The sequence below is a fragment of the Fringilla coelebs genome, assembly GCF_963513975.1.
Source record: "Fringilla coelebs genome assembly, chromosome: 11".
In the NCBI taxonomy this organism is placed as follows: domain Eukaryota; kingdom Metazoa; phylum Chordata; class Aves; order Passeriformes; family Fringillidae; genus Fringilla; species Fringilla coelebs.
The window spans coordinates 11208082-11226586 of record NC_140037.1 but is presented as its reverse complement, the minus strand read 5'-3'; the positions used below and the strand labels follow the sequence as shown (position 1 = coordinate 11226586).

The window sequence follows — 18505 nt, the reverse complement described above, 5'->3', positions numbered from 1 at the left end:
GCTATTTTCATCAGTAGCACTCTATTAAAGTTATTTCAAAGTAAACTAGAGAGAGAGAGCAGAGACTCTGTAGCACTATATCATGTGTCTTCTCAAACCAGTTAAAACTCAGCAAGAAGTAAAAAAAAAAAAAGAGATCTATTTAAAACTAGATTAAGCTCAAGCTGCTAAAGCATAATAAATTGCTCTATTTTAACTGACTGAACTGTGCACACTTAGAATACAAGGGCATATTTCATTTGGGTTTATGCAATTGTTCAGTCTACTTTTCTACCATTTCACCCATCACAAGATGAGAGAACTTGTCAGACAAAATTGTAGTTAATGATGTTTAATGGTGGCTAAGCCCGATAGACTTGTTTATTTCTTTTCTTCTTTTTTGTTGCTTTACTCTCACTGAAATAATGAAAATATTACATGAAAAACTTCTATATTATTTGCAGGAAAAGCTTCTATTACCAATGCCAGGTAACATAAAGCTTTATCTGATTTATATAGCAATCTATATAAATCTACTTTTATGTTTTATTTGATTCCAGCCATTAGGCTGTGCTAGGAAGTAATTCTAAAATATATATCATAGTGGCAATTCACTGTGCTATACCAAATTAATCTACATAAATCTATACCTATGTGCAGGGAACCAGCATGGTAACATCACCAGCGTGGAGAAGGAATGGATGCCAGTAATTCTACTTGTAGGCTTTCTAGGAAGTTCAAGCTCTCTCTAATTACTGGGCAGAGTACAAATGTCCCCTGTTGATCAAATTCCTCCATCTAAATTAATTGTACTGTCATTAGCATAGCTCTTACATTCTAAATTTCAGAATACGAAACTGCATATTAGGAGAGGTATTTCCTCTTTATGACCGATCTAAAGTCAGAGAGCTGGAGAATGAATGGGCTGTTTGGAACAGCATATCCTTTTAAAAACCTGTATTCCTTTCTGATTTAAGTTCCTTACATAGCTGAAGCCAGTGTGCTCTGCACAGCTGAATGAGGCCAGCTGGCAGAGTGGGAGCGTATCAGCATTCTGACTGCTTTTCTTTTGTTTGAATATTGCCTCAGTGGCCGCACACTAAACGATGTGAACTTGATGGGCTTGACTATGACCTCAGCTAAACTGAACAATATGAAGCTGGCACATCTGTAATCTCAGGCTTGCTATTTTTCAATTTATTTTTCACCTGATTTGTATTAAGATGTGGTTCAAATTTTAAAATAAAAATAAAAAGGGTCCTTCTGCATTCCAAATCAATCAGCAAATGCTGCCATGCCAGAAGGCAGGCTTCATCTGCCTCTTCACACCACATTTGGTGAATCCCTGACTTATGAGAGCTTGATTTCTAAATGTTTATGCAGAAAGAAATGCTTTACACATCCGCTCCTTCTCAGATAGCCTACGGGGATTTCTGGCAATACTTTTTTTTTTTTTTTCCCTGCCTTCCAGGTTTTCTCCCTGTGGATACATAAAGACAGAGTGACAGCAGGAGTAGGCTCAACTCGCAGCGAGCAGCATCCGTGCTAATTATTGATATTGACTACATGAGATAAGCTGGACATCTGTCTTTACTTTTAGCAAGTCCTACAAGGATAAACATGAACATGAATGTGGGCTGCCCCATGGACAGTGTACTGGCACTCTTTTATACTCCCAACCCATCACTGGGCTTCTGTCACTTTTGTCTGAGCTACATTTCAGCCTCGGGTCACAAGAGTTCAAAACACAGTCAATTAATCAAATGGCTTCTATGAACATAACACTGCAGCTCAATAATGGTTTCCTATTCAACATAAGCAAGGAAATGAAAGCAGGAGGTTAATGTGAAGATAGCTAGGTTACATGTGGAGCTTTAAGCAGCAATCCTTGATCAGCCATCATCAGCCAGCGCATTTTATCAGAGCAGTTATTTTATGTGAGACAAAAGAACAAACCCAGGATGTGTTTATGGCCTGATCCTGCTCTCAATAAATTTAAGTCAAGCTCTTCTCTTGACTTATGCCTGCTAGTTCAGGATCTTTGATCTAGGCAATAAAATTAACACAGCACCAGAAAACAACAAAGAGAGACAGAAAAAGTCTCTCTTAGAACGCTCTGTGTTTACCCTAAGGAAGACAGAAGATTCAAGGCTGAGGTGAAACAACTACTCCCAGGAGGAGGGGAACTGGATATGGGACAGGGTAGCCCATAGGCTGGAGTGGTGGGGACAGGGTGCTACATCAGTGCAGCAGGTCTGCATGTGCTGCATCAGCTGCATGAGGTGGCCTCTGCAAAGCTGTGATCCCAGCAGGGGGAGTGGAGGGCCCAAATTCCCCAGTCTTGGCTGCCCAAACATGACCTGTCAAACACGGTGGGAAGCAGTGTGCTTAGTCTGCCAGGCCCCCTTCAGGAGAGCTTTTCTCTGTCTCAGCTTTAGAAAAGTGCTGGGATTCTGCTCCATATCGTCCAACTCTTCTAAAAAGGGGCTGAAAAAAACCCTTCTAAGCAGTGTGAGAATTCTTTTTGATGCGATAAAAACCGTAAATATGTGTTTCTAACCACTGTAGACAGCAAGCTTTGGAGGGCTTAAATGGAAAAACCTAGTTTAGATTGAGCCAGTTCTGGGTATTGCCACACATGTCAAAGAGCACTTCACTTGACAAATGGTCCCAAAGAAATCTATGGAGCTATTCAGGGGGTACGGTGATGTTTGGTATGAGTAAGGAGATTAGAATCTGGCCCTTGCTTTATTTTCAGAGAGATTTCAAACATGTGTTTGTTCTAATTTTCCCTTCCTTCTAGGATTGCTGGTATTCACTTGGCTCAGCTTTAGAGGGAGAGGGATGTGAAAAACAGCACCAGTAAAAAAAATTACAAACTCTCTAATATATGACCAAAATAGCTTTTTCCCCCGTAAAATATGCGGCATAAACGAATTCCATAATGATGCTATGTGTTATAAAAGTTTTATTGGCACTCATTTGGGATTACCCACATAACTCACTTGTGAGTTCACTACTCGTGGGTAATGCACTCATCCCAAATGCATGCTAAACACCAGCTTATGTACAAAGTCCTATTAGAGTTTAACAGAGATTAAACGAACAGATTTTTTACAGAAGCCTCTTATGGTACAGAGGTCCAGAGAAATTACAAAAATCTTAGTCTATAACAGGCAATGTTTTCATTAGGTTTATTCTAATCATCCTGTATTAAATTCTGTAAATTCTTAACCAGTGACATGCATATCCTCTCTGCAGTTTTACATTTTTCCTCCCTCTACACCCAACTTTGCGTAGTATCACAGACATGTGACTGCACTGAGAGAGACCCTAGGCCCTGGTGTGAGGTCAGTGCAAACACAGAGTGCAGCAGTCCTTGCTTTAGCAACTCTGCTCTCTGCACTGAAAGGGCAGGGAACGAATGGAAAAAAACATTGTTCATATTTACAGACTGAGAACAGAGACATAATTTCCTAAAGGTCATACAGGAAGTCCCTGTTAAGGCTGGAATGAAAATTAAATTCTCCTAAGCACCAATCTAATGCCTTAACAACAAATTCATCTTTCCCAACATCTGTGTATTTCTTCATCTACTGCATTCCATGCTCATTCCTGTACCATTTGAATGTCTCTCTCTAGCACTGTGACATCATTAGTATCTGTTTTGGCTCAAAGCATCACAATACCCCCTGCACACCTGGATAAGCCAACTCATGAGGAGCATGGATAAGGCTGTCAAGCAGTCTGTGCAGGAGAAAAGAACAGTTTAGCTCTGCACAATAACCATCACCAGGCACCTAACTTGGTAACCTTAGCCTAGGGCAATTTCACTAAGAAAGCTGCAACAGAAACAGGAACAGAGCTGATGCTGGCTGGGCACAGTTAAGCTGATTTTCCTGTTTTCTTTCCTGCTTTCCCCTGTTTTCATCTTTGAACATCTCCTGACTCATGATGACTCTTGGGAGGCCTATACAGGCAACATTCAAACCTCCTATGCTGCCAAGCTCAACCTGAAATAGCCCCACCACCCAGAGGAGTTCCTCTGCACACTTCTGTGCCTCCAACCACACATCCTTCTTGGTCAAAACTGGGGAGAAATTCTGTAATTAGCCTAAGATTTCTTTTTTTTTTTTCCCCTGAAAAAAATGGAAAATGGGGCAGGAAGACACCCAAAGTACCTAATTGTTTTCTCTAAGTAAATATATCCTCTCAATATTCAGATGATTGTTCTGTGATAATTTATGACCAGAAATAAAATTTTAGGCAATGTTTTATGGACAATATTTTCCTATTAACTCACATATGAGAGAACTCTAAAAGTTGGTATGAATTAAGGTTAACCCTTAAAAGAAGCATCTACTATGCCATTATAGCAAAAGACTGAAATTAAAGAAAATGCCTTGGTGATTTGCTAGGTATATTGAGTATTAATGTGATACAGTAATTTCCAAGGAAGGTGGAAACAGTAAGTAAGGAAAAATACCTCTCCTAATTTTTAGCATGGTTTCCTACCTAAAGATACACAAATCACTTGATTTTCAATCACTTCATAGCAAGCAACTTTATCTAAAACCTAAAGAACCTACCTGCTATTAACAATCTCAGCAGTGCCTAATAAAAAAGCACTTAAGCACAAACTGTACTTAATTTATATGATGAGTAGTTATAAGTTATCAACCCCAGAATCCCATGCAGAAATTAAATATTCAGTTTTTCCTTACTAATTCAAGCAGGCTTTTTATCCCTCAATTGTGCAAGCTTAACAGTGGGGGAAAATGAGTCAAGTCAATCTTCCAGCAAGAAACTGTATCATGGAGGGTGCTGGGAGGAGAAGAGATGCAGAGAAGTCAGAGAGGTAGAAAGTTTACAGACTTTCAGAGCATTCTCAGTTGTCAATACAAGGATAAATATGTCATCTGTTTTCACTGAACCCATTGGCAAAGCTATCAAATTGCTGCAAAAAAAATTATTTTACTATTTTTAGCCTAGGTAAGCCCATTGCTGAAATGGATTACAGCAGGAGTGGAAAGTGCCTGAATCAACAGAACAGACCTGATGTGCTGGATCAACACTAAGGAGAAGCTGTAGGAAGGACAAACACACACATTCTGCTCAGAATACATTGGAAAAGAAACGTCAGAGCACTGGTCAGTCTGGGAAAAGGGATAGGAGGAAAGAAGGTAATAAAGCAATAATCCCAGGCCCTGCTCTGGAATTACCTAGAATCTGCAGTGTTTTGTAGGAATTTTAAAGAGCGTATTTAGAAAATTTCTTAGGAATTGGGAGAGCGGGGTCAATAGTGTTAAACTCTGTCACCAATCACTCTGCAATATGTACAATTCAGGCTACCCCTGAATTTAGGACTGAACTTTTCAAATTTAAAAAGAAGACAGTCATTTGAGAAAATCTTATTATGGAAAAAGGCCTAAAAATAAAGCTGTTTTTTTAACACTCAGGACTGAAGCGCTCCCCCCTCTTTCCTGCCTAAGACCCTCTATGAACCAACTCTGCCAAGAGGAGTATTTAATGAGAGGTTTTTGAATCATTATCCTGGCCACACACAGAGTGAGCAGGTCACCCCAGCAGGGGCCGTGGGAGCAGCACCCACGGGCAGCCAGCGAAGGAGCAGGACCAGCTCACCTCCACACTCAGAGGCTGCCAGGACGTGTCCCCAGCACGTCCCTGTGTGCCAACAGGGTGTTGTCACCTGTCCTGCTCCCAGGGCCACCGAGGGGACACAGCAGCTCTGCCCTGGGAAGCTCTAATGCACAGGGACACACAGCTCTTCCCACGGCTCTCATCCTCACGGGCACTTGGGGACATCACCCCAGCCAGAGGCTCAGACACAGGGGTAACTTGGCATTTGGCTTTCAGGAGGAGAAGGGAACAAAAATTCATTGCAAGCTTATGTTTTACTGGAGTATTTACACAAAGCATGTGGTCAAAGTTTAAAAGCCCCTCCGCCTCTATAATTCAAAACATTGTGGCACTACAGGACACTTATTAATGCTGCATTTATACAGATACCCACTGCCTGAGATTGCCACTTGAATGGTGAAAGTATCTTAGAGAAAGAGTGGGAGTTGTGTGCAAGGTAACATCAAAGAGCAAAACAGGCAATTTTTTTGAAGAGAACTACCTAAATCATGAATGTTTTTAAGGACTACGCAGGCCCTAGAACTCAATCTTGCTCTTTTTTTGCAGATGGCATTCCAACAGTCTTTTGTTGTTAAATAGCTCCAGGGTGCTAATCTGCAATGGTATGTTACCAGAAAACAGAAAATGCCCAGAAACACTTGATAAACATGGCTCTTGAAAAGAACCTTCATGTCCTTCAGATGAATGACTCTGGGAAGTTCACTGAGATGACATTTATGACTAAGGGTACTGGGATCCTGCTCCACTGTTAATTCATCCAGTTTATCCAGCAACACACTCAGGCCACCAGAGTTTATACTTGTAGCAGATTCAGCTTTTGGGTGTCACATATGAAAATACCAACTTGATTTCAAAAATTTCAGATTTTACCACTGATTTCAGTTGGAATAGACCACAAAGAAACAACCTGTCATCCCTCATAGCAAACAGAGTTTTGCTTTATAAACAACCTTCAGGAACTCAATCCTAAAGGCTCTTGCCACTGAAGTCCTAACCTGGTCAGGCATGAGATCACTTGCTCATGAAGTCACAACCAGGAGCTGGCAACACAGCACACTTGTGTCTACCATCACCCCTCCTTTTTCCTCAGCAGGAAATTTTTTTTAGCCCAATTTGAAGATTTTCTTGACCAAACCCCACGGGGTGTCCTACAGGTGCACGCCTGTGAGTGCCAGAACACACTGGCACTGTCTGGACTGAAGTGAATGTGCTTGGGAACTGCTGCAGTACCCTGAGGGCTGTCCTGGGCAGGCACAGCAAATCCCAGCACACTGCAAATAAAGAAAATGTGTTTCTGCCAGGAAAACATGACAAATCTGTGACAAACCTACTGCACTCTGCTCAGAAACTTTGTGGGGCTTGGTACTCACTGAATAATCTGCACTTGAAAACCTTGAATGCTTAATTCTGCAGCCCTGCTTCATTCTGCTTACTCTTGCTGTTCAAAACCCAGAGAAATCAACTGCAGTTTAAGTACCCTAGTAGTAAGTCTTAACATGGGGATTTTTTTCTGAGTACAAGCTCTGAGGCTGTAAATTATTAATATTAATAATGGGAAAAATCTGTTATGTATAAACAATGCAAGCAAACAGTAACAACCATTTAAAATTGTTAATTTGAGAATTTTTTTCTCTGATTCCCTTTCATAAACAAAATATTTTTTTCATCAGGCAGTATTCATTATATTCATTCTTGGTGTAGTTACAAGGCAAAAAATGTGTATTATTGATGAAATAGATCATAATGACTCTTTCCAAGCCATTATCATTTATCATTTAAATGTGTATTCAATGAGCTTTAATCTGCAAATTTTTCACGTTTGGGAGACATTATGATTTAACAGATTCATTGTGTTTGCTTTATTCTTTTTTTCTTAATACAATGCATGGCACATGTTCTGCAGGCTACACATGAAGTAATTTTACCTACCAGACTGGACTTTAAAAAAACCTGCTAGAGAACAGCAGCTGATTATTAAGGCCTCCAGTCTCCAGAAACACAACAGTGCAGGAACACTGTGTCATTATACTAATAAATGAGTCCTGAAAATCTTCATAACCAGGTATATTGGCCTTTCCTCTGAAAAGTCTCAGTCTCCCATTACTTCTAAGGACAGCACCCCAACCAACCACATCTGAGATTTCAACTATATAAATGTTCTCTAATCCCCTAAAAAGGTGCTTTTTCTAGTGACTTAGATTAAGCAAACCAAATCAATGAATGCCCTCTCGTTGGTATGCATCAGTGTGAGTTGTGTACCATACATTACCAGGGATCCAAGCAACATCAGTCCTTGGGGCTTCTTTTTAAACTAACAAGAGTCAAGTAAGAGTAAGAAGAATAGTGGTTAACACTTTAAAGTAAAAGAGCATGGAAGGTTCTGTCCTTTGGAAGGTGATATTGGATTTTTGGGTCAGTGTTTGCATAGCTGCACAAGCTACAAAACTGCAAGAAACTTCAGCAATTGGCAATACATGAGCTCTTAGCAGGTGTTGGCCACAGCAGATTAATTCCATATCCAGACTGTATATAAGTCACTTATCACCCTTTCTTACTCAAGGTTTGGAATTTCCCAAACTAAATCCCTCTGAAAAGGACCTGCCCTCTCTCTGAGCAAACTCCCCTTGTCACCAGGAGCGCTGCTCTTTGCTCTGAAAGACAGGCTGGGTAAATGCAGACAAGTTCATCACCCACAGCTCAGACCATGCCCTGGCTGTGCTCTCCTGCCACCATCCCTGAGTGCTGAGTGGTGGGAAGGCTCCCCAGCCAGGATGGCAGGGAGGGCTGGGAGCTGCTCCTGTGGCACAGCTTCCCTCCTGCCTTTCCCACTTAGAGCAGGCTGCTCTGAGCTGGTCCAGGGCTCTGACAGGAAGGGAAGTGATGTGCACATGACTGACAGCCGTGCCAGGATCAGTTAGGAAGGATGGCTTCCCAAACATCTGCCAGACACTCTGCTCCTCCTGGGGATGCCCTGCTGCCCTGGAGCAGCTGGGAGCTCAGCCAGGCACCGCTGGGCTCCAGAGTGAGGAGCTCTGCCTGCCCCAGGAGGGGAGCTCTGACCACCCTCAGGCCATGCCTGCAGGCAGCTGAAAGGAATGACAGTGCTGAAGCTTTTTCTCCTCATTCCTCCCCTGTAATTCCACAAAAAGCTGTGGCAGGACTGCTGCACTCTGCCCCTGTGAAGTGCACCCGGGCACCTTCATTCTACCCTCAAGCATGGTTTGCCCCATGCTCACATATTAATGAATTATTCATAGATTTTCTGAGGACAGCTGGTTTTTCTCTTAAACACAAGTATTTTCAAGTATTAAAAGATATGCATCTCAAAATAAAAAAGGAATCATCTATTTGGCTTAACACAAAATAATCTCACATAAAAGGAAGTATTTTTTAACAGCACACATCTACTTTATGGCACTGGTCTCTTAACTTCATGCTTATGAGTTAAGGAAACAGCCCCTTGGTGGATTACTTTTCATAGTTTGCTCAGTAATGTGTTTACAAAGCCATTGTTGCAACTAGATGCTTTTATATTTTGATATACAGTCTGCACTACAACAGTACATCTTCAGAGGTTTCATGCCTATTTCAAAAAACGATGTAAATTGTTCTTTACCTGCCCTCCCAGCAAAACACAAGTTTATTGCCAGATACTCCAGGGCTCCATAGTCCAGTCTGACAGTAATTAAGGCAGAATTAGAGGTGTTTTGCAGGAAATTGTAAGAGTGGCAAGAGAGCTGGATGGGCCAAATTCATCTCTGACAGCAAGTCGTCTGAAGTAACTAACTAACTTACTCTAGGAATTAATTCAACACTTCAAATTTCAAATAATGGCCTCTATTTTTAACTGTCTGAAGCACATAACTCAGAGGCTGAGAAATGTTAAGTGGCTTTTATTTTCCTCTGTTAGAAAACTGCTCATCTACTCACTTGCTTTTTACTGTGTATCAAGTGTCTACTCCAGAAATGGGGGTTTTGTTAAGACAATATTGCATTGTTTGTTAAGATAATATAATGCATTATTTCAATGCAACCTGCACTTGCTCAATGCTTATCTGCCTTGAAAATGGACATAATTAGTGATAAACATTTCTCTAAACCATGCAATGAACAATACAAATCTCATTAAGCAAAACTTTGTGTTTGTAAACATCCCCAACATTTCCTCTGATCCTATAATTCTAAACTACACCAATACATAACAAATCCAGTACTTGGGCAGTACAGTCTTAAGAAAACCAAAGGTAGTATTTTTCCATGCCTTCTGCTTGAATTTAAACTCCAAACATGGCCTTGGGATTTGGACACTAAGCTTTGGCAAAATGATCTCTTCCACAATTTTCGCCACAGCTGTTAAATTTGCACCTCGCTCTATACGGTACTAGTCTGACTCCCCAGCAGTTATCTAACTCTACAGAACAGCTAATCCGATTCAACTCCACTTGGCCATTAAGAAACATCCTTTTTCTGATATGTAAAACCTACATTTTTATTGGTTTTGGTGTGTTTTGTTGTTGTTTTTTTCCCCCAAGAAGCCAGCAATCCCTACCAGGGCTCTAGAACGACAGGCCCGGCTGCTGCTGGGATGCAGAACTCCCCTGTGTGATGGGGGCTTGTTCTGGTCCTCTGTGACCTTGGGAAGGTGAGCAGGGCCCTCAGAGCATCCTCAGGACCCTGGGAAGAGTGAGGAAAGCCATAGGTTTACAGGAGATTGTGCTGCAAACTGATCTGTAAGATTGTTTGATTTTGGGCTGAGGGGTATTCCCAGATAAAGGGAAAAAAAGCAGGAAATCCTTTAGGTGACCCTCAGCACCTTCTCCCTCCAGGCTATGGCTGCATTCTGCTCTCCAGGGGGAAAAAAACAACTTAACCTCCTTTAGCAGTGAAGGACTTGCACTATTATCTCCCTCTGACTGTTGCATTGATTAGATTGGAAAATGAGTAACTTTTATCACACTTGATCTGAAATAGCACTATCTAGCTTATGTTTATCCCTTTCCATCTACAGAACAGATAATTGCATGGATCCTTGAAGTCAGAGGAGACACTGTGATGTCTCTTTTGATCCCTTGTGTCAGGTTAAAGGAGAAGAAAATAGAAAGTTAACCTGTGATTTAACACTGGCCACTGTCTGGCTCCTGCTGCCAGTCTGGTCTGGGGGGTTCAGACCTTTGCAAGTGCATGTCTGGCTCCCTTCTCACCATGCAGGTTCTCTTGCTGCCACCTCAAATGTCACAGTCTGCTGGATTCAGCAGCATGAACTCTAAATTGCAATGGATTTTTGCCTAAAAAAAAATAAAGTCACAATTTTTTGGGGGGTTTTGCTTGTTTGTTTGGTTTTTGCCTTTCATTTCTCTCTTCCTTTTTTTTTTTTCTTTTTGGTATAGGGAAAGGCAGATTATTTCAATTAAGAGCCTGTCACTGACATTTGTAAGCAACCTTTCTTCAGTTCAGTGCAGCAGTTGCAGTTTTAAGTTTCTCCCTGCTTCTGTCAGGATCTAATTTTCAAGGCCCGTTGCCATGGCAGCAAGTTGGAATTTTAATCCAGTACTAAAGGTCAAGACAGGTCACCAGTTTCAGTTCCTCTTCAATCTCCCCATAAGGAGCCACAAAAAGAAGCTGAGATAAAGGTCTGACCTAACAAAAAATTCCAGTCTAGCACACAGCCAGACTTGAAGCTCTATGATTTGTATAGGCTTCCAAATTTGTCTGGAACTATTGAAATTCATGCTAAATCAAATATGGGCAGCACTGATTCACATTCCTCTCTCTGCAAAAAAAGCATATCTATGTCCTTAAAACACAGTTGTGTGCATTTAAGTAAGCAGGGACACCCAAAAAGCAAATACCTGGTAGAGTCTAACAGGTAAATAGCTGTGAAAGCAATCCCCTCATTACTGCAGGCATTTGCTGCTTCTGCAGGCTCAGATGAGCCTGACAGCTGCACTTACATCTTCCCTGACAATATGAGGTAGATGAATCAACATCTTCCTTTCAAAACCTGTAAGGATCTTTTTGTGAAGCATTTTGAATAAACAAGACTTTCCAGTAAGGGACAATTTCGTTAAAGCTAAATCAGCTCCTCCTGTGTTTCCAAAGGATTGATATTAATTAAAGAATTGGTTTGTACCTACTGAAGTAAGGCTATAGACATCTCCCTCCTCCTCCTGGGCTACATTTTCTTGGAAAGCTGCATTTGCAGCATTAGCAAAGTCTCAAAACAAATTTTCTGAGATGTATGGACACAAGTGAGTGAAGCAGCTCTTCCTCTGGCAATTTAAAGCAATAATTAGCCCAGCAGTGGGGAATATTTTCCCTTTTTTATGGTTTGGGAGGATGTATTTGTAAGGTACAACTACTCTGAATCTGTGGCTCCAAGGGCTATCCAAGACAGAGCATAATGCAGTGAGCGTGGCCTTGCCCCGTGGGGTGTTGTGAGAACTTCACTTCATAAAAAATAAGCCTTCTGGCCAGAAAATTGATAGGCTTTGGAGCCCTGCTGAGCCCTCTGCCCAAAGGATAATGGGAGCAATAGAAGTTCCTCTGGATAGAGACTGTGAAGCTGAGAAAAATGTGGTGGATTATTGGGGTTGTCAGAGGGATTCAGAGGAAAGATGCAAAGGATTAAGTTGGTATATTAGGAAAAGTGGCTGTTAGTCTTACCTAGGGTATTTAGGACACAAATTGGGAGTTTCAAGACCACTCTGGTATTATGAATGCCAAACTTCCTGGCAAAATCCATTCCTCTCTCAAATTTACCACCCATTTCCTATTATGACTATTTTGCAGCATGGTGCAGATGAATCTGGGTGACAATTTTCTCTGTCTCAGGCTACTAAAGTCTAAGCCATGACAGGAAGAATGAAAGGGACTGGAGCAAAGGGCATCAGGAAGAAAAAAGCCAGAGAGAAAAATGGCTTGGCTCTGGACCAGAAATTTACTGACAGGTCAGAGTTAAGACAAAGGGAACATGGTGAGGTCCAAATTATGGGAGCCAGAATGCCAAGCAAAAAGTTAATTTGTATGTCCTTTATCAGCAAGTGTGGGTCACAAAACAAATGGGTGGGAGAGGGACTGAGCGTGGTAGCTTCCTCTGCTCTACCCTGATTTAAATTTTCAGATTTACTGAGTGCATTTGTTTTTCCAAATGAACGTTTGAAGTTGCACCAAAGTTCGGAAGTGACTCCATCCCACAGAAATGTAAATTGGGAGGTCAGTTTGAGACTGGCCTTAAGCCATAAAGGCACAACATATGCTGCTGCCTGTGAAAAAGCTCTTTAAATACAGGGAAACCTGTGGCAGATTTGCAGTCTAACCACTTTCCAAAATGGGAAATGATATGTAGCAGACAGGGAAATACATCAGGAATCCAAACATGTTACTGTGTGTCGTTTACCTCTCTCTATTAATGCTGACATTTCAGTGGTCGCAGTTCAGTGACTGCATGCACTTGGCACTGACACAGGAGTGCATCCTGCTTCAGAACAAAGTATTTCAACTGCTACTCGTTAGTTAGGGCAAATAAATGTTGAATTTTTAATGGGGGGTTATACAGTATCAGAGGAAATTCAAATGGTTCAGTGCTCACTTGAGTCACAATCAGCAATGCTGGCAAGAATGCAGTTGGTTAGCTTGTTTCAGGCAGCCTTCAAGGCAGTAAGCCTCTGATAGGCAAGAAAAATTATTAAAAATTGATCAGCAAAATATCATAGAATTAATTTAATTCTGTTCCCACAATTTTTTAAACTGATTTATAAACATGTCAGGAGAAAGAGACCATGGAAAAGAATGTATTAGGAAATAACTTTATTTTGACAGGGAGGTTAAACTGTATGTGAGCCAGCTAAATAATGAAAACAAATTAAAAGCCTAATTTAGAAATTATTTTGAATTATGGGCTTATCTTCAAAGATGAAGGGCTTTTAATTATGACACTGGATTTCCACGTATTTCACATCAGCTGAAATATTTTGCAAGTTTGCTTCTATAGGCAACTGTCCACAGGAAACACTTGTATATTTCATTCCAAATTACTTCATACTTTGCTCAAAAGGCAAAGCCTGCAGCACTGGGGAACAAAGCAACAGTCTGGACCGATTATCATTGCTTCAAACCCAAGAATTTACAAGGCAAAAGGATTAAAAGAAAACTTCTAGCTTACAAAACAAAACAGTAAATATGAAAGATGAGTGACATTTCTCAAAAGAGACCCTTCTATTTTCATCTGCTATTTGTCCCTTTAATATAGTGCACTGGAGCTCTCTAAAGATTAATGGAGTTCCAATTACATGCCACTGTTGTTTCACTTATCATAATTTGTACATGGCAGTGAGTGGCCCTGGTTTCCCAGTTTACCCAGAGGGAATATCTTTGGAACTTCCTACTTCTAACAAACAGGCAGCACTCAGTGCAATGATTCAGGCTGGCCACGTGAAGGTAGGCTGTGACAAAAAGCTGGCTGTCACCACCGAGGGCTCAACTGGTGCTCTCACACTTTGTTATGGTCAGCTGAAAACTGTAATTAGTAATAGGAACATTTCAGCCTCTCCTGTGTATTACACCTGGGCTGCATTGTGACTGCAACACTGATAGAGAGTTGATACATAAATAGAAACCTGCTTCCTATGCCAGCTGGAGATGAACTTTACATTTTTGGTTCCTGGTACATTTTTGGAAATTATGCATGAACACGGAATGAATCCCTTTTTTTGCAGTTGTTTTTTTTTAACTGATTTCTTTCCAGGTTAAGAATTCATCAACGCTTCTTGATTTGAATGTTCTGAATAGTTCTGAATAACAATATTACTTGTTGTTGCAATATCCAATACTTGGTGTAAAATCCTCTTGATGTCTGATTACTCTCCATAAGGACCTCATGCTGATTCATTTCAAACCGTGAATTACCTTTAATTCATAGCTTGCACATGCTGCCAAATTTTGTTTTCTGTGTTCCCAGGTGGCTGTCCCTGACACAGAGGAGATCTTCCAAAAAGCCATTAGATACTTATGGAAAGTATTTAGATGTCGAGAAGCACATTTCCATTTTCAAACACGCTTCCATCAAGTATTATGATAATATTTGGGATTGGGAAAGTGCTGGTATTTATTTGAATTTTTTTGGAACTGTGAAGTGAAATCCTGGCCCAACTGAAAGCTGTGATGAACACACTTAGGAAAATCCTTGCTGAAATATCACAAAAAGATTTTCAGCTGCTTGCTTTAGTTTTAAGCTCCCTGTATTTAGCTGCTCTCTACTCCACACACAGGTTGTGTATCATTAAGTATGATGGATAACAAAAACTCCATAAAGATAAAACAAGTTGGTTTTGTCTGATCTATAAAAATTTGCTGCTCTAAGTTTTTAATGGTTTCCGGTAGTTCCCTGAGCCCATGAGAAGGGCCTTTTAATACTGTATTAATACAGTAAGTATAGGAAGTCATTTTATGACAGGGGAAGAACACCATTATGCTTACATTCTTCTTTTTAGCTAGGCTTTTATGGAAACTACCCAAGACTACTCTGCAGTATGATTTCAAAACACAGGATGTGCTTGATTAAAAAGGTTCTGGGTAGTTTCCAACTGGACAAAGGCCAAATGCTAACAACCAAAACAGAACAAAAGGACTGGATGTTTGAGGATGACATACTTGCAATGGCAATTATATAACAGAAACCCAAGTCATGAGCTGAGTCCATCCCCTCAAATTCATGGAAGCTGACAGAAAATCCTTTGCAGTGCAATTGGTTGCACCTTATCTGTTCCTGCTTACTGTGCTTCATAATAAACTAATCAGAGCAGACTGGCTGAAAACTGACCACACAATGCCCAGCGGAGATTTACAGTGAATTTGAAATTACAAAAAGGGAAACCAAGTACTCAGTTTTACATAGCCTGACTTCAGCTGTAAAAATTCACCACAGTACACACACATGCATGCACATAAGGGTTCAAAATTTCATTTTCAAGACTTTTGAGTGCAATTTAAGAGCTGAGGTTAGTTATAAGTCCATGTTCGCATGTGCATAGGTGCAGAATTTTGAAAAAATCCTAACTATTCTAGCTTCTATTTTACCCACCCACAAGGTATACTGAAACATTATAAAAAAGATGAAATTTGCATTTCAGAAAGCTCTACTTGGACAAGAAGCCATGCATCTCGCATCTCTCTACAACAGCAGCACATTGGTAAATTAATCCACCTTGAAGTCATTTTTCCCCCAGAAGTGTGCACCTGAGAGGTTATCTTGCAAAAATCATACATCCCTTTGGTTTGATCTTCTATGATGCCAGTGTCCCCACACCTGAACCTGCAATGACATACAGACAGCTTGGCTGCTGGAGCAGGACACAGCATCATGAAGGTGAAGTATCTCTGTGCTGCATTCACCCCTCAGGCAGTCATGGTCTCACTCAGCAGTGTGGTGAATGCAAGCACATTATTACCAACTCCTTTGGATCTCTAACAAAGCCAATGGAATCTACAGGACTGTCACTAGGACCAATGTTAATGGAAAAGATAATTTAAGTTTCACTTGAATTGCACATGAACTTTAAAAAGTTGGGTAACAGCTAGAAACACATCCAGGTTAAATGGACTCTAACAAAGCATACAGATGAACAGAGTCAAATTCAGCCAGATTTGATCAAACTGAAATATGGATGACAGATCCTATTGATAAAATATGTAATTGGTGGGGGCTAGAGTTTGGAAGTCAGTAAGACCACCGTGTGTGGCTGAGAGTGTAGCAACAGATGTTACTGGGGATAAGCTGGACTGTCATTTCCCTCATACACTGCAATATCCCCAAAACCCACCAGTGTTAGAGAGCCTAAATCCTCCTTTATACAATTGCAATCTGATAAACACTCAGTCATTAAAATACACAATGACTGCAGGAGCTGCCTACCTCTCAGGGCTTTTTTGGACTGCACTATCCAGCTCTCCTTGATACCATTCCATCTTTCTGTCCCACTCCTGCTTTAATTTCATTATGTGCTCAAGTACTGCAATTCCCCATGAAGGTGGTGGTAACTGCACACACAGATCTAAAGAAACACATTGGCCTCGTAATACCAAGCCTCACAGTGGACTGCCTTCTAACCTCCCAAAGCCCTGTGGAAATTCTTAGAAGCTGCCTTAACAATTTTTCTGCAGTAAAAGAGAAAAAGTGATAGTAATGGGTTAGCTGATCTTCATTTGGAAGCTAAAAATAAAAGTAGCTTTATTGCAGCTCTGATCTCTCATGTGTAAAATCTATCACCTACTGTAAGAAGGCAGTTCATTGCAGCAGAAATCTGATTGATAGTACTGGAACTTTAGATCAAGCAGCAGAACAGAGAACAACTGGTTCATAAAATGTACTCAGTGTCTTCGGGTTTTATATCAGGCTTCCTATAGAGAGCTTTGGTCCCATTAAATGCACTATATACCACTGAGCTCTGAAGCACTGTTCTTTTGAAATTCGGCTTATAACTATAAACCATGATTGACAAGTCTATTACTGTTGGTTACAAACTATTGAAATATTGTATTTTATGGTACACTCACTAAAATATTTTTCACAGTGGAATCCAAATACATTTGCTTTTAGAGAAAAATAATTTTAAGATGCAATAATATTTTTTTCCTTTATTTTTTTTATTATGGAATGTGCTTGATGCTTGATCCAAAATGATTTGGATCATTTTGATGTTCTGAAACATGAATGCACCCATCCTGTTACCAAGAACTGAGGGTACAGTTGGCTAGAGTCTTCACAAAAAACCAAGTCATTACTGGAAGCCAAACAGCAAAGGGCAAAAATTAATTTGTTACTAAGTTTAATAAATAAATGCTATTCATGCAAATTAATCTAAATATCATTAGTATTCCTATCCAATTCTCATTTAATCTGAAAAAAAAATCATTTTAAAATTCGATCATTTGCTCAGCCACAACTTTGTAAAGGTTTACTCAACCAACTGTATTTGAATGAACACTTCCATGAGTTGAGTTTGTGAGTAAAGAACTGGACCTTCAGAGCCTGCTGAGTACATCAATGGATGCAGCACCCACATCTACACTAGCCCTGTACCTCCCACACAGTCACAGACACATCACTGAACTCCAACAAGCCCTTTTGTGTACACAAACTTGCTCTAAGAATCAGGATATTTGAATTCATTTTTAAAACTTGACTAGATATCTCCACATTGATTTTTCTCCCCCTATAGGGATTTTTAGAATTGTATCTTTAGTAGATTAAGGGCAACCACTAGAATAATTTTGAAGTAATTTTAAATGAACATATTGTATTTACACAACTGTCAGTTAAGCTAGTGTAGTTCTGCATTCAGTACTTTAGAACACTTAACACTAAAAAACCCAGCAGCTCTCAACTGAAATCAAACCCATACATTTTCATAAGTATAAAACAATAGCCTACTGTTCAAAGTTGCTATTTTGCTTCTGTTTGCAAACTAGAGAACCTGGGATGAAAGTAAAAAACAATTCATTCTCCACTCACTGCTACACTACTGCAGCCTTACACCAGAGAAGCACCAAAGAAAAATGGTTTAACACAATGGAGAATTAGCCCTTTCACAATTTTCAACTGTCATATTTATAGATCATCTGTGATTTTCAGCTGTTTCAAAGTGTATAAAACTCAAGACCAGCTTTTCAACACCAGCTAGCAGAATCATTCTGTACGATGTGTTTTACTCTCACTGTATGAATGTAAAAATTCCTGCATCATCTGTTCATTGGGTTGCATTTTCTATTGTAAGAGGCTTAGTATCTGATGAGAGAAGCATAAAAGTGATTTAATTTTGGCAAGCTGTAAAACTAAAATCAGCATTATTTCTGCTTAATAAACTCATCT

General features: G+C 40.2%; 1 protein-coding gene across 3 annotated transcripts in view; it reads right to left on the bottom strand.

Annotated features, from left to right (window-relative positions):
* Positions 1 to 18505, bottom strand: part of AFF2 (ALF transcription elongation factor 2) — a 323813-nt gene that overhangs the window by 103429 nt on the left and 201879 nt on the right. The window lies entirely within an intron of this gene.